We start from the raw sequence: 22669 nt of genomic DNA on the forward strand, positions 1-22669 counted from the left end.
ATAATGTGAAACCAGTTGTTGTGCATGATTCTTGATGAATTTCAAGCAATCAGTCTGTTTTAAACAAATTCTGATTTGTTATATTGATACGATGTTATTTTCATGTTTAGTTAATACAGTGGCCCCTAAAGAAGGGACATTCAGTCCCGAAATGCATTGGGCAAAGGCAACTTTGTAAAGTGGAAAACACGGATGAAGATTGGTTTTCTTCGCTACATCAATGAAAGAATTATTTTAATGACATTGTTGAAAAGGATAACACAGGTTGTGTAAATTTCTATTGTTATGTATACACTGTGAAACAATTCATGTTGAACACATGAATATATGATTTATTCGAAAAACCATTGGTTGTTTGAAAATATTTTGGGGAAATTTGTGTAGAGAATTCTGGTTGTAGATTGTTGAACCCATGTTTTATTGATGACATTGTATGTTACATACACTGAGCCGTGCACACAAGATTTCAGGCACATCTTGGTCCTGAACATTTCTTTCAGTTAATTTATTGGGGAGGTTAGGCAGCTCCCGCACTCTGTGGTGCACGCTAATCATAAGTACATGCATAAAATAGATGTAGAATTCAGAAACGGAGTGCCCCATTCTCTCTTTTTAATTTGTGATAACCTCTTGGGGAATACCTGCTGACTATTGACAATGATCCCAGGACTAGCCTCCCGCTTTTGCGGTTGTAACACATTACCCACAATGCTATGTACCCTTAAATGGTCCACATATCTCTATTGCTGTACTTCTTATGCCTACTCACGTCTACATGGTAGGCTTAGATTGCTGTACCTGCTGGTGCTGGTATTATCATTGTTTTGGTCCACTCCCCCCCCCCCCGGTCAAAACTGATGAACTGTTGTGTTTTTACCCATAGGCTGGGTATTATGTCTTTATCTTCTTGACTGCAAAATAGATAATAAAAGGCAAGGAGTATGCAATTATTCTCTTGTTTTATATTCCAGCAGTCATGTCACGAACAATGAACAAGAAATATGTGTATGGGAAAAAAAAATACCAAATGCACTGAGAAAAAAAAAACTACAATCCTGATGATGCTTTGTAGGGAGATTCTATGGGCTAGTCCAAACTGACAGTAACACATAGTGTAACAGTGTGGCCAGAAGGACTGGGTCGGCATATTGTCATAGCTCTCAAACATCCACAGCAGTTTGGATGATGTGAGCAAAGCCAGTCTGAATGTATTATTTACATCTGAACATCACACAATTCCCACATTACCAATGTATGTCCTAATAATGTGTAGTTTTTTTTGTAAGAGTAAGACATCATGAATGTTTTAGAAGACGGGTTCAACTAATACACAAAGCGCAATAATCCACAAAGAAAATTCAGTGACATACCGGCAGGCTCAGAAGCAGGAATGACTAAAATTATATCATCTTTCTTTGAATTTCCTGATCATACCAGCATCATTAGTAAATAGAAAAAAGCATTTCAGTGGCCATCAGTCCCTGATCAAATCATAAAAAGACTCAATGCCTGTAAAGTCGCCTGAAATGCACGCACTATTACTTAAGGTTTTCAGGTCAGTATGAAGCGTCTTCATTTTGTGCACTTTAAATATCTCTAACTCTATAAAAATCAAATGCAATTGTTTCACGTCTTTTTTAACAAATGTGGTAAAACCCCAGCTGCAGTATTTTCTTTTCCCCCCTGAGAACAAAATAAATACAGATAATTGTCTAAAAAATAAATATGGAGAAAAACAGACAAATGTGACTAAGAAAATGATCACTGGGACCCCTATTTATAATATTTCTTTGGGTTGGGAAAAAAGCATTACATCTAACCATGTACTTGATGACCGATAAACAGTATTTAAAGCAACAACAACCAGAATAATGTAAGACAGGAAAAAACTCACCTCCATTTCCTTAATAGAATTGAAAATCTTATTCTCAACTGCTAGAAATTCCCCATTCTATGTCAGGACTGGAGGCAATGCTAATGCAAATGCAAAGCTAGATCAATAGAAAAAGGATTGCTTGCTGGTTTAAAACAGGAATCCTTAAACATTGAACGAGAGGACCAGTTTGCCCATCGGATAATATCAACAATGCAAGCTCCCACTGTGTAAGATTTTGATACTCTAGACACTTTGAACAAATGGGCATCAAAGATGGAGACATCCACTCCTGCTTCCAATAGAACCTCTCTAATCCATATGGCAAGAGTAGGGAATGACCTGGGAGTATAAAGGCGTTAAATAGGAATTAAGAGCTGCGCAGAAGGGGAGAGAGGATTGGGGGAGTTTAAGATCTTTGGTAAATCTTGCATAGATATGCAAGCAGTTGCAACACAAAGCTTGGGATCTCCAGGGAAAGACAGTCTTAAAAGGGAATCTGTCCTTTAAGATGATACAACGGTAACAAAATCTGGAGTGAAAACCCCATCTACCAATTCTAAAGCTCAGCACATCTAAGACTCTCTGACATGAAGTTAAAGAAGCACTACCAGTTTGGCTGAGGGTTGCCTGTGATATAATGCCCTATTACCCACTGGTAATATTCATTACTCCGAGTCCTGGTCTCCCCGTCCCATTCCTTAACAGTGAGCAGCTAGACTGCTCTACAGAAACGTATTACCTAGCCGATCTTTTGCACTTCCCCCAACATGGCGTCACCATCATGTGACAATAAAGGGGGAAGTGCGGCAGAGAAACTTCCTGAGAATGCCAAAGAAAAAACTCAGAAACGAAACAATCATCCCAAAACCAATCACAGGGAGGGAGGGAAGGGCTCAGGAATGGGATGGGGAGACCAGGACTCTGAGTAATGAATATTACCGGTGAGTAACCGGGCATTACCTCCTCGTCCTGTCTCCCCGTCCCATTCCTTAACAGTGAGCCCATACCCAAGCACACGGTAATTGTAAGAAAAAACAGACCAGAAAGTGTGAGAAAACAGGTCCAGTTAATCAACAGAAAACAGTACAAATCATAAACCATGTACCCCAGACAGGACATGAGCGCCAAAAGCAGCAGAGGCCGCCATCCCCAACTGAAGACGATAATGTGAAACAAACGTATGGGGAGCAGCCCATGTGGCAGCATTACAAATGTCTCTCAAGGAAGCCCCTTTGAACATGACCCAGGAGGAGGAGATGCCCCTGGTCGACCTACCCTGAACAGAAGAGGGGAGAGGACAGTGGGCAGAATCGTAGGCGGAAACCACAGCACCTTTGACCCAACGAGTCAAGGTGGACAAGGGAGGACAAAGACCCCGCCCAGAGAGGCCATAGGTGACAAACAAGGAATCAACCTTACAGAAACTAGAGGTCCGCTCCAAGTAGATGTGGAGCGCCCTCGGCACATCCAAAGAATGGAGGACTACCTCCTCAGGAGAGGCAGGATCCGGAAAAAAAACAGGGAGAACAATATCCTTCTGACGGTGGAAAGATGACTACACCTTAGGCAGAAAAAACTGACTGGGACGAAGAATGACTTTATCAGCGCAAAAATGCAAAAAGGGGGGTGAAGCCATCAAAGCACCAATCTCACCAACCCGCCGCCCAGAAGTAATGGCCACCAAGAAAAGAACCTTAGTAGAAAGGAACTTAAGGTCCACGGAGACCAAAGGCTCTAAAGGGGGACCCGTCATGGTCTGGAGAACCAAGGGAAGATCCCCGGCAGGCACAGGAGAGTGAGAAACAGGACGCTGAAGCAAAAAGCTCTGCAAAAGGCAAGCCACCAACGGAGAGACAGAGGACACAGAGGAACCCCGAAAAGCAAGACTGGCAGCCCACTGCGCACGAAGGGAAGAAACAGCGAGCCCCAAGATGAAACCATCCCGCAAGAAGTCCAACACCCTCACAGCCTCACAGGAGGAAGAAGAGAGACCCTTCCCAAGACACCAGGAGGAGAAATTCTTCCAATGACGGTCATAGGACTTCAAGGTGGAAGGGCGCCGCGACAACTGGAGGCACCGGGCAACCTCAACCGACCAACCCTGACCCAACAAACTTAACCTCTCAAGTGCCAAACCCCCAGCCGGAGGCGGCGCAGGAAGGCAATCCCGAGAAGAGGAGCCCGCAGAGGGGAGGGACACAGGGGAAACCTCCAATGGGGGCACACAGACAAGGTCAGCAGCAGGAGAACCAAGACTGATGAGACCACTCCAGTACAACCAGGAGAACCTCTGTCCGGTCCAACCGAATCCTCAGGAGGACCCGCGGAATAAAAAGCAAATGGAGGGAAGGCAAACAGGAGCCCCAGCGACCACAGAACTGAGAAAGCATCGGTCGCCCATGCCAACCGCGAGGGAACAAGGCTGCAAAACCGAGGAAGAAAGGCAGAATCCTCCGAGGCGAAAAGATCCAGCCAAGGACGGCGGAACCTGAAGACAATCAGATTGAACAGATCCGGGGACAGACACAGAGTCACCGAGGAGGGGAACACCCTGCTCAAAGAGTCCGCAGGCTCATTCTCCTTCCCCGGAAGACAGACCGCCATCAGAGACAAGAGATTCTGCTCAGCCCAAAGCCCAATCTTCCTGGAGAGGAGAAACAGAGACTGATACATGCCCCGTGTCGATTGACATAAACCCGAACAACCTGGTTGTCGGTCTGCACCGAGACCGCATGACCTCGAAGGAGAGGAGCGAACCACTGAAGAGCCAACCAAAGCGCCCTCAACTCCTTCCAGTTCGAGGACTGGAGAGACTCAAACTGGACCACCAACCCTGAGCCTTAGAGGCACCCATCACAGCACCCCAACCCACGGCACTGGCATCAGTGGACAACAGAAACATAGCCGAGGCGGAAGAAGAGTGAACCCCCGGGAAAGAGAATGAGGGGACAATCACCATTGGAGATCCACCCGAATCCCCGGAGAGACCGGTTTCAGGGCCTCTTAGTCCAGGGAGGCAGGATCCCAGTGCCCCAGGACATGATGCAAGAGGGGATACAAATGCAGCCTGGCCCAAGGAAGGAGATGCAAAGTAGACACCATTGTAGTGTAGTTCCTATCATCCCAATAGGCTCTGCGCATTGGAATAATACCTACAGCAGTAAAGGCCTAGACCAGACGTTAACTAGGTCTACTACTGTCGATACTAGACTTAAAGTTTTGGGTTTGCCAGCTTAGCTCAGAGTTCACTAGAAACTTTCTCGAATGTTCAGGAAAGAATTAACTCCCCTGATTAGACAAGAAGGGATTTAGTTTCTGACAACCATAGAACATGACAACTTTGCTCTCCCCTAATCAAGAGTATATCTCGAGAGTCGTGTGAACAAAAGGCAATTTATTTTACTCAGTCAGTACGTGCATTCTTAGTCTCATCAGAATGTAGAGAAAAGGAAGAGACGGGCGTGTTCAATAAAAAGGTGTTATTTATTGATCAGTCTCTTTTCTCGTACAAGAGAAATGGATCGATATTATTGCAATACTTATAGTTAAGTAAAGTGCATACATTAAAAACAATAGTATAAAATAATACTGTAAAAACATTGATATGGTTTCTAAGCCATAAGATGTTTTAAAATGAATAAAATATATTACATACACATATACATTTGACTAAACGTACTCAACTGGTGTTTCTAGATACGCCTACCCCGTGTACCTGACCTAAGCCTAATACGTGGGCGGGAATAGAAAGTTACAGTTTAAGTTAAGTTTGTTTTTGCCAAGTGAATAACTTAAGAATTCTCTGTGAGGGGTTATTCAGTTCTGTACCTGGAAGTTAGGATGAATGAGGAATGGTATCTCTCTCTCTGGTCTCGATATTCCAGGCTGCCTGCGAGGGCTACCCAGAAACGCCGGGGCTGGATTTCTCGGCAGGAGAAGTCAGCTTCTCTCAGCGCGTCAGGAAGGCGGGGCTGCTGCCAGCGGGGTCTGCTCTGCTCTTGGCTTCGGCAAGTATGGCTGCTCCGTCTCGTCACCACGCGTGTGTTTGCATAGGGCAAGATCGGTAATATTTATACCTTTAAGGTGCCGAGATTGACGTAAGGATGGACATAGATACGTCAATAAGGATGTCATACGACTTGCTCGTTAGCACATTCTTTTACTGAAGTTCTCGGTGAAATCAAAACAATGGCCGCAGGGTTTTGCCCAGGTTGTCATAGGTTTGATTTGTTATGAGAACTCCGTATGCCTTATCAGGGGCTGGAGGAATATCGCTTGTCTAATTAGATCGCAAGCGTTATGACCTAATCAGATAACACGTTCCTGTGCCGTAGTGTGACTGCGTCAGATAACGGTATCTGCATCATGGGGATTTTCTGCCTCATGGGCTGATTACTAGTTAACTTGTTAGTTTACTAACCAGAATAGGGTCAGGAATAGGGGGATCGATTCAGAACCTATAGGAATACATCACACCCACTCCACGCTAACTATGTACATATTTACTAATCTATGCATAGTATAACATAGTACAACATACTATAGAGTATAGTGTATACCTTACCACCCCAAAATACATAAATGCATTTTGAAATTTTTCAAATATATGGAAAAATTGCAGACATATGTATTGTATGCACTCAAGCTGTAGAATAATGCCAAAGTAATCGCATTTGTATACATTATTGCTTATCTGGTATATGAGAATTACACATGAAATGGCTTCTTAATACAGAAAAAAAAGTTCGAGACCATTCCATCACAGAATAAAGTATTTATGAACGTATCAGCGGGCAGCTAATGTCTATAAGCTATCTAAAATTTAGAAACCTTAGTTCTTTAAGAATAGTTCTTACTTTAAGCAGAAGATAGTGTCCCGAAAAATATGCAAAAAATATTTTGGGGCTGCTGAAAATTGCTGTCCGTGAACTGGAGGGAAAATCTGTTCATGTGACTTTATTTTTAAAGTTGAAGGCCGAATTCAGGGAATGCCGTGTGTGAGCCTGCTCAAAAGTCTCTATTTCTGTTCTGGAGAGAACATCATATCATTCAAGCTTTCGAAAAAACTGTCAACAGCTTCCTGGGAAAGTTCCACTAACTCGGAAATAGGTGTAATCATGCATTCTTGCGCATGATTGTCTCCATTGACATTCTGATTTGCATTACTGACAGAAGGTCGTACCTGTTCGATGCTGCTTTCATCTTGAACTTCACTACCCATCAATCGTAGTGGTGAAGCTTCCACGAATGCCGTCATCAGGATTGGTAGCCTTTGAGGGCAGCACAAAGCATGAACCTTGATCGGGCTCAACAATGTTTCTGCATCCATCGGCGCATCCGATTGTAGCGTCAGACAGGTGTCTAACACGCATTCTTCTCCGCATAGCAGACACCTCAATACAGGTAAAACACATCTTTGCCACATTGGTCGAAATGATAGAAACCAAGTCATGTTTAGGTCTCTAAGCCGGGAGAGTCCCAGGATTTTTGATATCCGGTCCCGGTATCCAATGGCTAGGATTGTTTCTTCCCTTGTCGCAAGAGTTTTGTCTGTGACATGGGTTGCCATAACGAAAAATAAGGACTAAAAATAGGATTCCTGCAATTAGTCCCAGGATCAGGGGAAGTCCGCCAAAAATCGAATGGACGAAATCTGGAAAAATACCCAGTATGGCTTTGAATGGTGTTAATGCCATCGAAAATACTGTCTTAAATACCTTTGAGACCCCATTGGTATCAGAAATATTTAAGATTTCATTCAGGATTTCCGCGAAATGTACGGGGGAATTAGTTGATAATAATGTATGTATCTCTGCAGTCGTCCTTGCGACTTGTAGATCATACGTTTCTTTTGATGACGAGAGCCTGGTAGGCGTCTGAAGAAGCACTGTTTTCATTCTGCTTAAAGTATCTATTCGAATAGAAGTAATTTTCAAATCGGGCCATGCCCTTGCCTCCCTGTCTGGGAAGGAGCTGGGGAACAATGAGCGTCCACAGCACTTGACCTTCGCAGTCGTAGTTACTAGATAAGGAGTCCCGGGCATAAGACTACAACATTTGCGGTCTACAATAAGAATGTAACTCCCATTATAGAGTCTTTGAAAGAATGGTTCTATTTCTGTTGCAGGTGCGCCTTGCTGGTGACATGAAAGGTTGTATGAATTCCCTTCACAGGCTCCATGCAAACTAATTCCGTTACACAGAAGCGTGCCGCTTAGTGACATCGCACAATTATTGCCACTAAGGAACACTTTCTGTCCTTTATTACTGACAAATGCATGTGAATAGGGCAGGTTCCATGTTGTTTTAAGGTATCCTTTTCCCAATTTCTCGTATATGCCAGCCTGTATATATTTTTGGCAGTATTGAAACCTGAAGGTTGAGATTGGAATATTTATTATCCCATGTATTATCCATTCACTGACAGGTCGTTCTGACATTGTCACTGGTAATCTTTCGAGTTTTTCAATGCTCAAGATTGTATAATCAGCACCCTTTTGCGCCATACTGACTTGTCTATCAGTAAGGTTAAAGATTTGGAATAGTGACGTTGTGTTGATTAAACGCCAAGGCACATAGCCTGAACGCAGATTTTGTAACGTCCAGCCAAGCTGTACAATAGAGCGCAATTGTGACTGACCGTGTTGTAATAACAGTAAGTCTTGCGATAATATGTCGATTGCTGAAGACACAATGCTGTCCAAAGAAAAAATTCTGGAGGACAGAGTCATTAACCCATTGTCCACTACAGAAAGTGATTTTTCCAAATTAATACGGTCAATTTCCCGTATTCTCTCTGCTGTTTCAATTTGAGTAACCTTCCAGGCCTCATTGTATGCTGCATATACAGAGGCTGCTATGAAACGCTTTTGACGCTGTTTGCGTGGTCCCAAAGTGAAATCACGCAAGTCAGCACCATCAGTAAGTAAAGTTAGGTGTTGCTTAATTTCTGCCAGTGTGGAAGTTTGTAGCCATTGAAGGCATAATTTGCCCACACTGTAGGTTGTTATTATCCCTGGGTGATGTCTTTGAGGATATCTAGGGTCTGGCCTAGTCATTTTGAACCCCTGTGTTTTGTTCAGGAATCTGTCTTGACAGTTATTAGTATCTGTGGGCCAGATCAACCACTGTTTCCAATCAGGATGTGTTCTGTTTTGGTTTAATATATGGTTTACGTCTATCTCTTCATCTGTAGAAGTGTTGCTAAACATTGTTGGCTTCGGAATAGACGGTTTATTTAAATCTTTGATTTTGGCTAGGCCAAGACAGGTGGTTTGTTGAACAGTGTCATTTAAAAATATCATTTGTTCTGGGATCATGCAGGCTCTAAACAAAGCTTCTATACCCTGTACTTGCCATTCTTTTGTACCCCAAACACTTTTCAATTCAACATTTTTGTCCCAATAATCAAACCCAAAAGTATTCATTTTTTCAAAGAATGAGTCTGAATATAACAATTTTGTGTTGGTTATCATGGTCTTGGTCCCTGTTTTGTTTGACAATTTAAAATAAAATGTTTCAGCATTACTTGTGTTAAAACCTGAAAAATATGAGTATTTGTCGTAAACGGTTCTTGAGCTCCCTTTTGGAGGTGTTGCACAATGTTCCCATTGATTATAATATAAAACATTTCTAGGTTGTGCAGATCTATGTAAAAAATGGTTGCCATAGTGGTTATAACAGTACATACTATCATAATTTGTAGAACCCTGCAAATAATCATGTTTGGTAAATTTAGCAGACATTACTAAGTCAGACATCATATTATTAATGCTTTCGAAGTCCCAATCATCAGCAAATGAGTTTGGTTTCACAAAGTCACTCAAGGAGATCTTAATTTGGTGTGGATATTTCAGGATCTCGACCGGACCATAAATTTCATAGTCAGTGTTGTCCCAAGCTACCCCACCAGGTATCGGATTGGCTGTGAAGTTGGCTGAAGAAAGTTCTCTTTTCTCGACGTGTGAAGATGTGTGTGGTTTGAGGATCAAGTTGATTTTCTGACTTGCTGTGTCCATTTTAGCATATTTTCCCTCAATGAAGCGTCCCAAAGTTAGTACCATGATGAGCCAAAGTATGAGGATAAATGCACCAAAACCCACCCAAAATTCAAGCCATGGAGAAACCAGATATGTTTCTTTCAGTTGTTTCAAAAGTTCTTTAGCTTTATCTTTAAAGTTTTTTGATGATGGTTGTGTCTTTGATTCACTGAAGCCTTCAGAGGAATCATCGAAGTTTATGAAGTAGCCGGATGCTGTTCTGTCAATTGTTCCAATTGCTTCAGGATTACTGTTTCTTGCATTTTCACTCGGTACTTCATTATAGATTGGTGTGTCTCTGCTAAATGTTTTTATTTGGGATTTCAGAGGTCTTAGTTCTATTGCATTGTTGCATAGTCCATGTTGTTCTTCTGTAGGCGTTTCGAATGTGATGAGCCTCTTTGTTAGGACCTCTGTACTGGTAGCAAACCTTGGTGTTCTGCTACTTATTGGGAGTCCACTTGGCCTACTGTTTGTTATCGGCCACATGTTGTGGTTTTGCCAGGTCGATGGATACAACTCGGTTCTCCTTTTTACCAGCAAGTGGCGGTAGTACAACTGATCTTGTCCCGTTGACAGACAAGACTGGAACTGCTTTTCTGTAAGAAGGCCCAAATTCCTTCTTTACCGCGATCTTTTCCCTGACTAGATCCCCGACTTTTGGAATCCAGACAGGTCTTGCTGGGACAGGTGGTGGTTCTTCAGTGGTTGTTGGCTGTTGTTTCAACTTTATGTTGCTCAGGTCTTTTCTTGTTTTGTTTAAGTCCTGCAAAATAGCCAAACGGTCTTTGATATCAAAGCTTTTTTCTTTCACCACTGAAGTCTGACTATCAATGTCAGAGATCAACATCCTAGTTCCAAATAATAATTCGTACGCACTGAATCCCTTCAGAGAATTTCTTGGCAAGTTATTGAGACTACGTTGGACACTTATTAGATGTTTGACCCACCCAGCTCCCGAACCTAATATCCTTTCCGCTATAGATTGCTTTATGCCTTGGTTTTTTCTTTACACCGTCCCGTACCCTCAGGAAGGAAGTGAGAAGATTCCCGCTGGGCTATGCTCATTTGGTCATGTTTCCCCTCAGGCTTGAGGGCTAGAGTGGAGACAATGGTCAAACGTAGCATGCTCTTAGCGTATATGCCATTTAGACTCGCAAATCTTTGTATAACAGTCCGGACGTCAGCCGAGTGCTGGTGATCTACATTATAAGGGGAACTAGCCTGTATATGTTAATCGCAACCCTTCATTTTTACTCCTGATTTTTCCTGGAGTAGAACGACGAGGTATTAAACTGTTTCTCTCCCCACTGCGATCTCTGTTGCAGTTTGGGCAGTTTTTTACAAACATGGTGTGACGCAGGCTCATGCCTGGCCACCAGTACCTTGATTGTAATTCTTCTAGAGAATTTTTTAGTTTGAGGTGTCTGAGACCCTCGCCCATATGTGCGTCTGCGATTAACAAGTTTCTCCTGTCCATGTTTGGAATCACTCTATCCCCCACTCCAGGGATTCGAGCAAAAGGGACGGAGTTTGCATCGATTATGTATGTATAATTGAGTGGATAGTTGATCGGTAACGCTGAGCAGTCGCCTTTTGATGACGTTTTCACCGCCAGCATTGTTTCACCGTCAATGTATTTTAATGTACGCTTTTTTCGAACTACGGGAGCCGATTTAGTGGCTGCCGCTGCGGCCGTTTCAGCCAATGAATTCCCTGCAACGTGAACGCCATCACGCTGATGACTCAGTGAATGTGTCACGTGAGTCTTTGGTAGTTCTTTTTGTAAAAGAGCTATTTGTTCCCAGAGCAGTTTCTGCTTTATTGGTGCATCTGTGTCATCTTTGTAACCGTTTTGAATCCATGTCTGCAAATCCTTGTTATATGATTTGACGCAGTAATATGAATCTGACACTATAAGTGTCGGGAATTCGCGATCCGCATTATCTAGCGCCATTTTCAAAGCTAATATTTCAGTTTGTTGTTCTGAATTAGTTTCTACTGAGTGTGTCTTTGTTAATAGAGGTTTTAGTTTACCTCCGCGCCACACTTCTTTTGTAATCTCACATGTGGGGTTGTATGCTTGTTCTCCCCAAACGGAGGGTTGAGCATGTCCGTCTGTATAGATTACACAGGCGTAATGTCGTAAGGGCAGAATATCGATTGGCAGAGGGTATGTTTTTTCATATTCTAGATTTTCCATTTCTTCTAGTTCTTAGAAAATTGTCAGCCAGGCTACACTTGATAATTCATATCCTACAAACAGGACTGTCAGATGGGCAATTCTGGATTTTTTAAAGTTGAATTTGTAACCCTCTGCTGCGAATCCAAGTATTATGGTGTTCACTCTCTTCAAGTGAGTCTCCAAGTCATCATCTGTTAAGTAAATGTCATCGACATAAGATAATGCTTCATCATCATATAGCTGTTCTTGTACCCCTGGGCTAATCGACAGAATTGTTTTTGAGTGCCATTTATTGAGAACGCAGTTAAATATCTGCTCTCTGGTGCTATGTTTTGACAAAAGAATCCATTAGAGATGTCTAATGTTGTTTTGTATGTTTTGCGCACTATGTTATTCATTAGTGCAGCACTATGCGAATTTTGCACTGCAAAAGTTTTGCAACATGTGTTAAGGTGTCGGTAATCCAAAACTAGACGATATGAATTGTCTGGTTTGGAGACCGGAAACAAAGGGTTGTTCATTTGTGAGGTGCAAGTTTCAATCACCCCCTGGTATTCTAGCTGATCTAGTATTTCATTTACCTGTTTTTTAGCTTCTTGCTTAATTGGGTACTGCCTTTGTGCAGTAGGTTGTGATTTTAACTGGATTTTGTGAGGAGGAGAATCCTCATCCCATCCTACGTGATTTTTATATAAAGCAGGAGCTAGAGCCACTGCCCACTTTCTAGCAAGTGTGTATTTTTTATGAATTGGAATTTGATTTGAGAAGGCAGGCATAATTATTTCTTCGCCATGAGGGCACTCCCTGACAAACTCTGATGGCCAGTCTTTTTCAGCTAGAAGGATGTCATAGCCCTTGGAGAGATTATCCCAAAATAGTCCCCTTATTTTCCTAGTCTTATCTCCCTCTATACGCAATGTTATTTCGTATATCTTGTGAGGTTTGCTAACTCTGGTGTCCGCAGTTTCCAATTGAAGATATTCATTCGTGTCCACTGTCTCCAGATGATTCATAAGGACTTTGCGAGCTATGCTCACTTCTGCTGCGCTGTCTAGCATTGTCTGAGCCCATTCTCCGTTTTTCAGTTGTGTCCTCAGTATTCTCGGCATTGTTAACTACCTTGATACTGGCTACCTTCTTTTTTGGAAATTGTAATTTCTTTTTTAGTTGAGCAGGTTCCTTGTCTTTGGACTTGGCGTGCTCTTCTCTTTGTTCTGATCGTCCTCTTCTTTCCGATTTCTGCGAGGAAGTCTGAAAAGATTGAGAGGGACGTGTATCAATGTCTTGATATCTATCAGGCTTCTTTATATTATCCCTATTTCTAAGGTTATATCTATTCCCAGAGGGGTCACTCTGGGGTGACCTGTGTCTTTGGTTCGGAGATTTTTCTCTTCGCCTAGGAGACCTTCCTCGGGACTGGAATTTCTTTTCTTTAGGATTGGATTGTTTGTTTCCATCCCAGTTCTTTTTTGGTGATGTGGATTTATTATTAAAAAATATTTTTTCTGGACTTTCAATCAGTTGCGGTTTTACTGGTATTCCACCTAAACTATCTCTACCTAGTTCCTCATAGGATTTTTCTATGATTCTGGCAATTTCCGCTGGTTGGTCTGCTATATCTGTCTCTTTTAACCTCTGGCGGATCGCCACGTTTGCTGCTTCACCTTTTATGTTGGCTAGTAATATAGCCGAGACCTGCTTGAAGTCTTTTAGTAATTTCATACCAAGAGTTAAAGCGGGTTCAGGACCATATTCATCTTGAATTTGTTTTAGCACATCTGGTATTACCGAAATGGATGGAACACCGTGCGTTTTTGTGTAGATGGAAGCAAAGACTGTACCCCAAGTGTCACAGTCCTCAATGTGTGGTGCGATTCCCATTGGAAGACAGATAGTCAGAATCCTGTGTTTTTCTAATGGGGTGGTGTCAGGAAACACCGCCTCTATTTGGGTAATTTTCTGTGCCAACCAGAATGGTATTTGTTCCCGTTTAGCCGGTACTTTACCTAGGCAGGACTGGATGTTCTGTGGTGTAATTTTATTTGTGTTCCCCTGGTGAGGGGTCAGCTGTGGGAGTTTAATCGCTGGCTGAATTGTTGAAGTCCGCATCACATATTGGACTAATTGTCTGTGTATTTTTATTAGTTGTTTTAGCTGTGTTAACAGCTCTGCTGCTGGCATCTCATTGATGTCTGGATGTGGTGTGTATCCGGCTAGGACCGGCCACGTTGCTCCTGGTCTACCTAAAGGACCGAGCCTGGTGATGTGATTATTATGTTTTAGGGCGCCATCAAATAAGAGCAAATGCTCTTGAAATTTGAGTGGTACTTCCACCTCCTCGAAAGGAGTGTACTCATTAGGAGGTTCCTCTATTTTGTAATAGTGGAAGTACTTTGTTACAGGATTTGCTGCTGGAAAATTTATCCATGAATAGTATACCTCTGTCTGCCGATATTCGTGTGCCTCAATTACGAATATGACTGTGCCACCTCTAGGTGTCAGTCCATTTTCTATAAGTTTTATGGTTATAGATTTCCTTTTGATGACCGGGATGAGTATTATATCCGGGTCTGCGTCTTGCATGGTAGCATCAGCTGCTGCGAGTTCAGTTGCTAATCTAACTGCCTCTCTTTCATCCTCATTGTCTGACATGTTACTGACAGGATGGTTATTTCTTTGTTTGCAGATCAGGTTTCTTATGGAAACAAAGTTTAGATGCACAATATTTTGGAACTGTTTTTATCCTTCAACGTTGACTTGTACCAAGAACCATACATAGGAGTTCCCTCCTGCGAGGTCTGGCGGATATAACCTTTCACCCACTCCAGACGTCTTTGGAGTATTTGGGAAAAGGGGTCTGAGTGAGAAAGCACGACTGAGTTACTCTAAATGTCTTACGTTAGTTTTATCGCCCTTTCCAAACGCGTTGGGCGCCATGTAGTGTAGTTCCTATCATCCCAATAGGCTCTGCGCATTGGAATAATACCTACAGCAGTAAAGGCCTAGACCAGACGTTAACTAGGTCTACTACTGTCGATACTAGACTTAAAGTTTTGGGTTTGCCAGCTTAGCTCAGAGTTCACTAGAAACTTTCTCGAATGTTCAGGAAAGAATTAACTCCCCTGATTAGACAAGAAGGGATTTAGTTTCTGACAACCATAGAACATGACAACTTTGCTCTCCCCTAATCAAGAGTATATCTCGAGAGTCGTGTGAACAAAAGGCAATTTATTTTACTCAGTCAGTACGTGCATTCTTAGTCTCATCAGAATGTAGAGAAAAGGAAGAGACGGGCGTGTTCAATAAAAAGGTGTTATTTATTGATCAGTCTCTTTTCTCGTACAAGAGAAATGGATCGATATTATTACAATACTTATAGTTAAGTAAAGTGCATACATTAAAAGCAATAGTATAAAATAATACTGTAAAAACATTGATATGGTTTCTAAGCCATAAGATGTTTTAAAATGAATAAAATATATTACATACACATATACATTTGACTAAACGTACTCAACTGGTGTTTCTAGATACGCCTACCCCGTGTACCTGACCTAAGCCTAATACGTGGGCGGGAATAGAAAGTTACAGTTTAAGTTGAGTTTGTTTTTGCCAAGTGAATAACTTAAGAATTCTCTGTGAGGGGTTATTCAGTTCTGTACCTGGAAGTTAGGATGAATGAGGAATGGTATCTCTCTCTCTGGTCTCGATATTCCAGGCTGCCTGCGAGGGCTACCCAGAAACGCCGGGGCTGGATTTCTCGGCAGGAGAAGTCAGCTTTTCTCAGCGCGTCAGGAAGGCGGGGCTGCTGCCAGCGGGGTCTGCTCTGCTCTTGGCTTCGGCAAGTATGGCTGCTCCGTCTCGTCACCACGCGTGTGTTTGCATAGGGCAAGATCGGTAATATTTATACCTTTAAGGTGCCGAGATTGACGTAAGGATGGACATAGATACGTCAATAAGGATGTCATACGACTTGCTCGTTAGCACATTCTTTTACTGAAGTTCTCGGTGAAATCAAAACAATGGCCGCAGGGTTTTGCCCAGGTTGTCATAGGTTTGATTTGTTATGAGAACTCCGTATGCCTTATCAGGGGCTGGAGGAATATCGCTTGTCTAATTAGATCGCAAGCGTTATGACCTAATCAGATAACACGTTCCTGTGCCGTAGTGTGACTGCGTCAGATAACGGTATCTGCATCATGGGGATTTTCTGCCTCATGGGCTGATTACTAGTTAACTTGTTAGTTTACTAACCAGAATAGGGTCAGGAATAGGGGGATCGATTCAGAACCTATAGGAATACATCACACCATCTCCCCTTGACTCCTCAACCAGAGACGGGGCAGGGATGTCACAAGGAAGCCCGGAGGCGGAGGAGAGGAAAATTCTATTCGACAACCCTCCGATACGGTCTGAACTGCCCAAGCATCTGGAACCGACAATCACTGGGGCAGGAAAGACTGATGGCGACCACCAACCGGCAAAGGCAGATAGTCATAGGGAAGAGGAAGAAGCAGTGGCAGCAACACTGGCAGGTACCCGGGCTTTGGCACCTCCAGGGGCCCCCCGGTCACTACCCCTGCCACGAAGCACAACGGTAGCCAAAACCACGCCCCAGAGAAGGAGGGAGGACCAGAGCCACAAGCTTGGGGTTTTCCGCCCATTGCTTGACCATCTCCTCAAACTGAGGGCCGAACACTTTGGAACCTCCAAAGGGCAACTTAAGGAGAACCGACTTCTGGGAAGACTCAGCCTTCCAGGAACGCATCCAGATATGACGTTGTGCAGCAATCGAAGCTCCAGAAGCAGCCGTAGCGGGACTCAAATTGTCAAAGGAAAGATCTGACAAGTATTGCACCTGCAACTCCATCAGAGACAAAAGAGGGGTGGCATCCTTACCATCTTGCAACAGAAGGGACAGGGCCTGAAAATCTTTGAGGAGGGACTGGACCATGTAATTTGAATAGGCAGTTGCACGGACAGAAAAATTGGAAGCAACATAGGAATGCTTCACCGCCCCTTCAACACGCTTATCTACAGCGTCTGCAGGAAGGGCGTCATCCGACAGGACCATACCTTGAGAGGAAAGACCAGCCATCAAATTGTCGAGCTTTACAGCCTAAGGAAACTCAGCAGCAAAACCCTCCAGAGGGTTACGCCTAGACAAGAAGCGAGGGAAGGCGGATTTATCCACTTCCTTCCACTCGTGATCCAGCACCTTGCGCACAGCACCATGCAACGGGAAGGAGTAAGGAGTCGGCTGGTGATACTGCGTAAAGAAGTCATCCTCCAGAACATCTGATTCCAGAGGAGTGAAACTCAAATTGTCCCGCACATGGTCGAACAAGCCAGAGAGCTCAGCACCCTGAACAAAGTGCCCCCGGACACCCTCAATCAATCAATCAATCAGTCAATTTGTAAAGCGCGCTACTCACCCATGAGGGTCTCACTGTGCTGAAGGGAGGGGGGAGGGGGGTGCCGCTACTGCTCGAACAGCCAGGTCTTGAGGTGTTTCCTGAAGGTGAGATGGTCCTGGGTCAGTCGTAGGTGTGCGGGGAGGGAGTTCCATGTGTTGGCTGCCAGGTAGGAGAACGATCTTCCTCCGGTGGTGGTTCTGCGAATCCGAGGGACGGTGGCAAGGGCGAGGCTGGTGGAGCGGAGCTGGTGGGTGGGAGTGTGGCGGTTGATGAGGTATTCGGGGCCCGTGTCGTGGAGCGCTTTGTGTGCGTGGGTGAGCAGCCTGAACGTGATCCTCTTGTTGACGGGGAGCCAGTGCAGGTTTCTGAGGTGGGTAGATATGTGGCTCTGGCGAGGTATGTCGAGGATGAGTCTTGCGGAGGCGTTCTGTATGTGTTGCAGGCGTTTCTGAAGTTTGGCTGTGGTTCCTGCATACAGGGCGTTTCCGTAGTCCAGTCTGCTGGTGACGAGGGCCTGGGTGACTGTCTTCCTGGTTTCGGTGGGGATCCACCAGAAGATCTTTCGAAGCATGCGCAGGGTGTTGAAGCATGAGGATGAGACTGCGTTGACTTGCTTGGTCATCGTGAGGGAGGAGTCCAGGATGAATCCTAGGTTGCGTGCGTGGTCCGTGGGTATCGGTGGGGTGCCAAGCGTCGTGGGCCACCAGTAGTCGTCCCAGGCGGATGGGGATTGTCCGAGGATGAGGACTTCCATCTTGTACGAGTTGAGCTTCAGACGGCTGAGCTTCATCCATTCTGCGACATCTTTCATACCGTCCTGGAAGTTGGCTTTGGCGGTGAGGGGGTCTTTGGTGAGGGAGAGTATCAGTTGGGTGTCGTCGGCGTAAGAGATGATGTTGATGTTGTGTTTGCGTGCGATGGCGGCGAGGGGGCTCATGTAGAGGTTGAAGAGGGTAGGGCTGAGTGAGGAGCCCTGGGGTACGCCGCAGATGATCTTGGAGGCCTCGGAGCGGAAGGGTGGGAGGCAGACTCTCTGGGTTCTGTCGGAGAGGAATGATGTGATCCAGTCCAGGGCCTTTCCTTGGATCCCAGTGTTGTAGAGGCGGGTTATTAGGGTGCGGTGGCAGACGGTGTCAAAGGCTGCTGAGAGGTCGAGGAGGATGAGGGCGGCTGTCTCTCCATTGTCCATCAGGGTCCCGATGTCATCGGTGGCGGCGATGAGGGCGGTCTCGGTGCTGTGGTTGGCTCGGAAACCGGACTGGGATGGGTCGAGTGAGTTGTTTTCTTCGAGGAATGCTGTCAGCTGTTTGTTGACGGTCTTCTTGATGACTTTAGCCGGGAAGGGGAGGAGAGAGATGGGGCGGAAGTTCTTGAGGTCTTTGGGGTCCGTTGTAATGGTTTGCGTTGTAAAAGTTGCGTCGTAAAGGCACTGCGTGGTAAAAGTTGCGTTGTAAAGGATGTTTTCCTCTGGGGGTATTCGCAGGTGGCGTTTTTGAGAGTAGTCATGTTTTCTTGTGTCCACTTGTGGCGCAGGCTTTTTCGAGGGTTCTGCATGATTTCTCTGTGATTTTGAGGGCGTCTGTGAACCATGCGGTTTTTCTGTTGCTAGTCTTGCCTGGGGGTTTCTTCAGAGGGGTGAGGTCGTCTGCGCAGTTGGTGATCCAATGTGTGAGGTTGTGCGCTGCGTCGTTGGTGTCGGGGGTGTCGGCAGGTGGGTTCTGGCTCAGCGACGTGGTCAGTTGGTCTGTGGTGACTTTGCTCCAGCATGTGCGGGGGATCTGTGGTGTCTGGTGGTGTGAGGTGGTCTTTTTAAAGGTGAAGTGGATGCAGCTGTGGTCGGTCCAGTGTAGTCCAGAGGAGTGGCTGAAGGAGACGTGGTTGCTGGCGGAGAAGATGGGGTCGAGTGTGTAGCCGGCGAGGTGGGTGGGCGTGTCCACCAGTTGCTTGAGTCCGAGGTTGGCGAGGTTGTCGAGCAGGGTGGTGGTGTTGCTGTTGTTGTTTTTCTCCAGGTGGAAGTTAAGGTCCCCTAGGAGGATGATGTACTCTGGGGAGGCTAGGGCGTGCGGGCTGATGAAGTCGGCGATGGTCTTGCTGAATTGTGTTCGTGGGCCCGGGGGTCGGTAGATGAGGGTTCCTCTTAGGGTGGTCTGGGAGTCGGTGTGGATCTGGAAGTGTAGGTGTTCGGCGGCGTTGAGTGTGTCTTCGGCATTGGTCGTGATGCTGATGGTGTTCCTGTAGATGATGGCGACTCCTCCTCCGGTTTTGTTGATGCGATCCTTCCGGGTGATTTTGTAGCCGTCCGGGATGGCTATGGCGATGTCGGGGTCCGAGGAGGCGTTCATCCAGGTTTCCGTGAGGAAGGCGACGCCTGGAGCTGTTGTGTCGAGGAGTTCCCAAAGTTCGACGGCGTGTTTGTGGATGGAGCGGGTGTTGAGCAGGATGCACTTGAGGTGGTTGTTGTTGTCGTTGCGGTGTTCGGTGAGTGGGATGCAGGTACGGAGGCAGGTGAATTTGCAGGCTTGGCAGGTGAAGGGTCCATGGGAGCGCTTCAGGGTGGCTTGGTAGCAGGCGGGTGGGGGAAACATCCTTTACAACGCAACTTTTACAACGCACTACCATTACGATGCAACTTTTACAACGCAAGTTATTACAACGAATTGCGCTGGGGGGCGCTCTAGGATAGGGAATAGTTTAATTACTATCCACGGGGACTGGAGTTGGAATATTAAATTAAACTATTCACTATCCAGCGCCCCCCAACGCAAGTCGTTGTAACGACTTGCGCTGTAAAACCTGCGTCGTAATGGCATGCGTTGTAAAAGCATGCGTTGTAGTGACATACATCCTGCGGGTGGTCGTCCGGTGTTGAGTGCGTTGAGGGCATCGGAGTCGTATCTCAGTCGCGCAGCTTGGCTTCGGCGGGGGCCATGGGTTCTGGCGCTGGGCGTGGTCCAGGCGTGGACGGGCGCAGATGGGCTTGCCTTTGGCACGCCTTCGGCGCGCCAGCGGCGCGGCCGCGCAGTGGCCTCCATTAAGAAGGGTGCGAGGGAGGGAGGAGCAGGTGGGAGGGGGAGCGGGTGCCGAATCAGGTGCGGGGGGCGGGCTGCAGGGGAGGCAGCGGCGGGAGCGGGAAGCGAGAGAAAACGGCGGGAAAAAATCAGAGGCAGCAAGGTGGCAGCAAGGGTGATGCTGACGCGGTGGGGGAGCGACCTGACCTGTGTCCAGGGTCGAGGGTCGCTCCCTTAGTGCGCAGCCACCTCCCTTAAGAAGGAGCGAGGGAGGGAGGAGCAGGTGGGAGTGGGAGGGGGAGCGGGTGCTGAATCAGGCACGGGGCAGGGCCGCAGGGGAGGCAGCGGCGGGAGCGGGAAGCGAGAGAAAACGGCAGGAAAAAGCAGAGGCAGCAAGGTCCCTCATCTGCTTCAGGACCCATCTCATCATCAGGAGCGACCTGCGGATCTACAGACCCACGAGGCACTTTGGAAGGAGGCCCATCAGTGTCCCTGGCCTGGACAGCAGCCACCGCCTCGGTAATCATCAGGCGCAGGGCATCAAGAGAAGCAACCGAAGAGGAGGCACTCGAGTCCATGACTGAAAACAGCAACGTCCAAGAAACACCAAAACAGGCACTCACAGAGGACGAGTGTATGAAAAAAAGGACCCCATCTTAAAGCAAACGAAGTCTCGAGGACCCAAGCTCCTGCGGGACCAGGAAAAGGGGCCGGCACTTTAAAGAAACAGCCGGCAGCCAGAATTTTGCCCCAAGGATCCATCCCGCAGAAGCGGGACCACAAAGGACCACACGCGCTGCAAAGAACACAGCCGCAACCCCCGCCCACTAAAACAGGGCGCCACGGGACCGGCAAACAGGAAAACGGCCGCTGAAGCAGGCCGTGTCCCAACAGGTAAGCATACCGGGCAGAAGCGGCCGCTAGAGCGAACCGCGAACAAAACCGCTCAGGAGGGCATAAAGCAGAAAAAACGAAGGTGGTCGCTAAAGCAGGCCGCCGCAATACATAAAAGAAAAAAGGGAACACTTACCCACAGCTCAACTAGGCACGAAGGCAAACTGCAGAGGCGAAAAAAAAAGCGTCCACCTTTTTCCGCCCCAAGCAGGGAAGCCCATCAAGGTATTGATCGGTCTACCCTGCCTTTTGGCTGGGGGGGAGTTGTGTTGGACTTGGCCTGTCCCCTGAAATGTTTCGCTTTTGCCCCCCCTAATTTGGAATGTCTCCCCCATGGGATTAAACCTGTATAGGCCATGAGTGGTGTGAGACACCTTGTTAAATTGTAATGCTATGTAATGGTGTGAGCACTTGTAAATTCCCCCATTGCAAAATGCACCTGACTGAAATGTCCTATGTTTAAAATGGATGCCATGGCCATGGGTTTTGCCACTGGACTGCCATAGGTCAACCGTCTATATAATATTACCCAGCTACCCCTAGCTTTTGGAGGGAAAGCCTGGCACCCAGGGTGCTCAACCCCTCCCCTTGAACCAGTTTAGGCCAGCTTTGCCAACATTCTAGAAGGTCCTGGCACTGCCTGGGAGGAGGGTATAAGTAAGGGGGATGTGCCACCAGAGAGTCAGTCAGCGCTGGGACAAGAAAGAGTGGGGACCTGCTGCGAGGTGCTACCGCCACATGGGCCTGTGAGCTGGGCCCTGCACCCCTAAAACACCCCCCCTCTGCTGTCCCCTGGGCCCCTGACAAGGGAGGGCCCCTACCCAGGTCCCTGACACTGTGGGGACCGGGAATTACGCCAGCGCTGCGAGGAAGAAGCGCCCAGGAGGTGAGGAGTGGGACTGTCTACCCCCCTCAGGAAGCTGTGGCCCCTTTGAAGCACCATGGGGAAGATTGTGCCCCCAAAAGAACTGTTGCTGGCTGAGGTGCTGTGAGGCCCTGTGGAAGTCACTGTTGTGACCCCCTAGTGCTGTAAAGCCTGCCTGTCAAGCGCTATAATTGCGAAGCGCTGAGGAAGAGTTAATTTCCTGCCCCCTCTGCGTGGCCTGAGGAAGGAGCTGAGGTTGTGGGCAGAGGGAGGAGCAGTGCGCTGTGAATAACGCCATCCTGCTGAGGAGAATCGCGCTGGAGGAGCCTACCCTCGTTTTGGCACGCTGTCCGCCATATAATTAATTAATTAAAAAAAGGGCGCC

This window comes from Lissotriton helveticus, chromosome 7, assembly GCF_964261635.1.
Source record: "Lissotriton helveticus chromosome 7, aLisHel1.1, whole genome shotgun sequence".
Classification (NCBI taxonomy): Eukaryota; Metazoa; Chordata; class Amphibia; order Caudata; family Salamandridae; genus Lissotriton; species Lissotriton helveticus.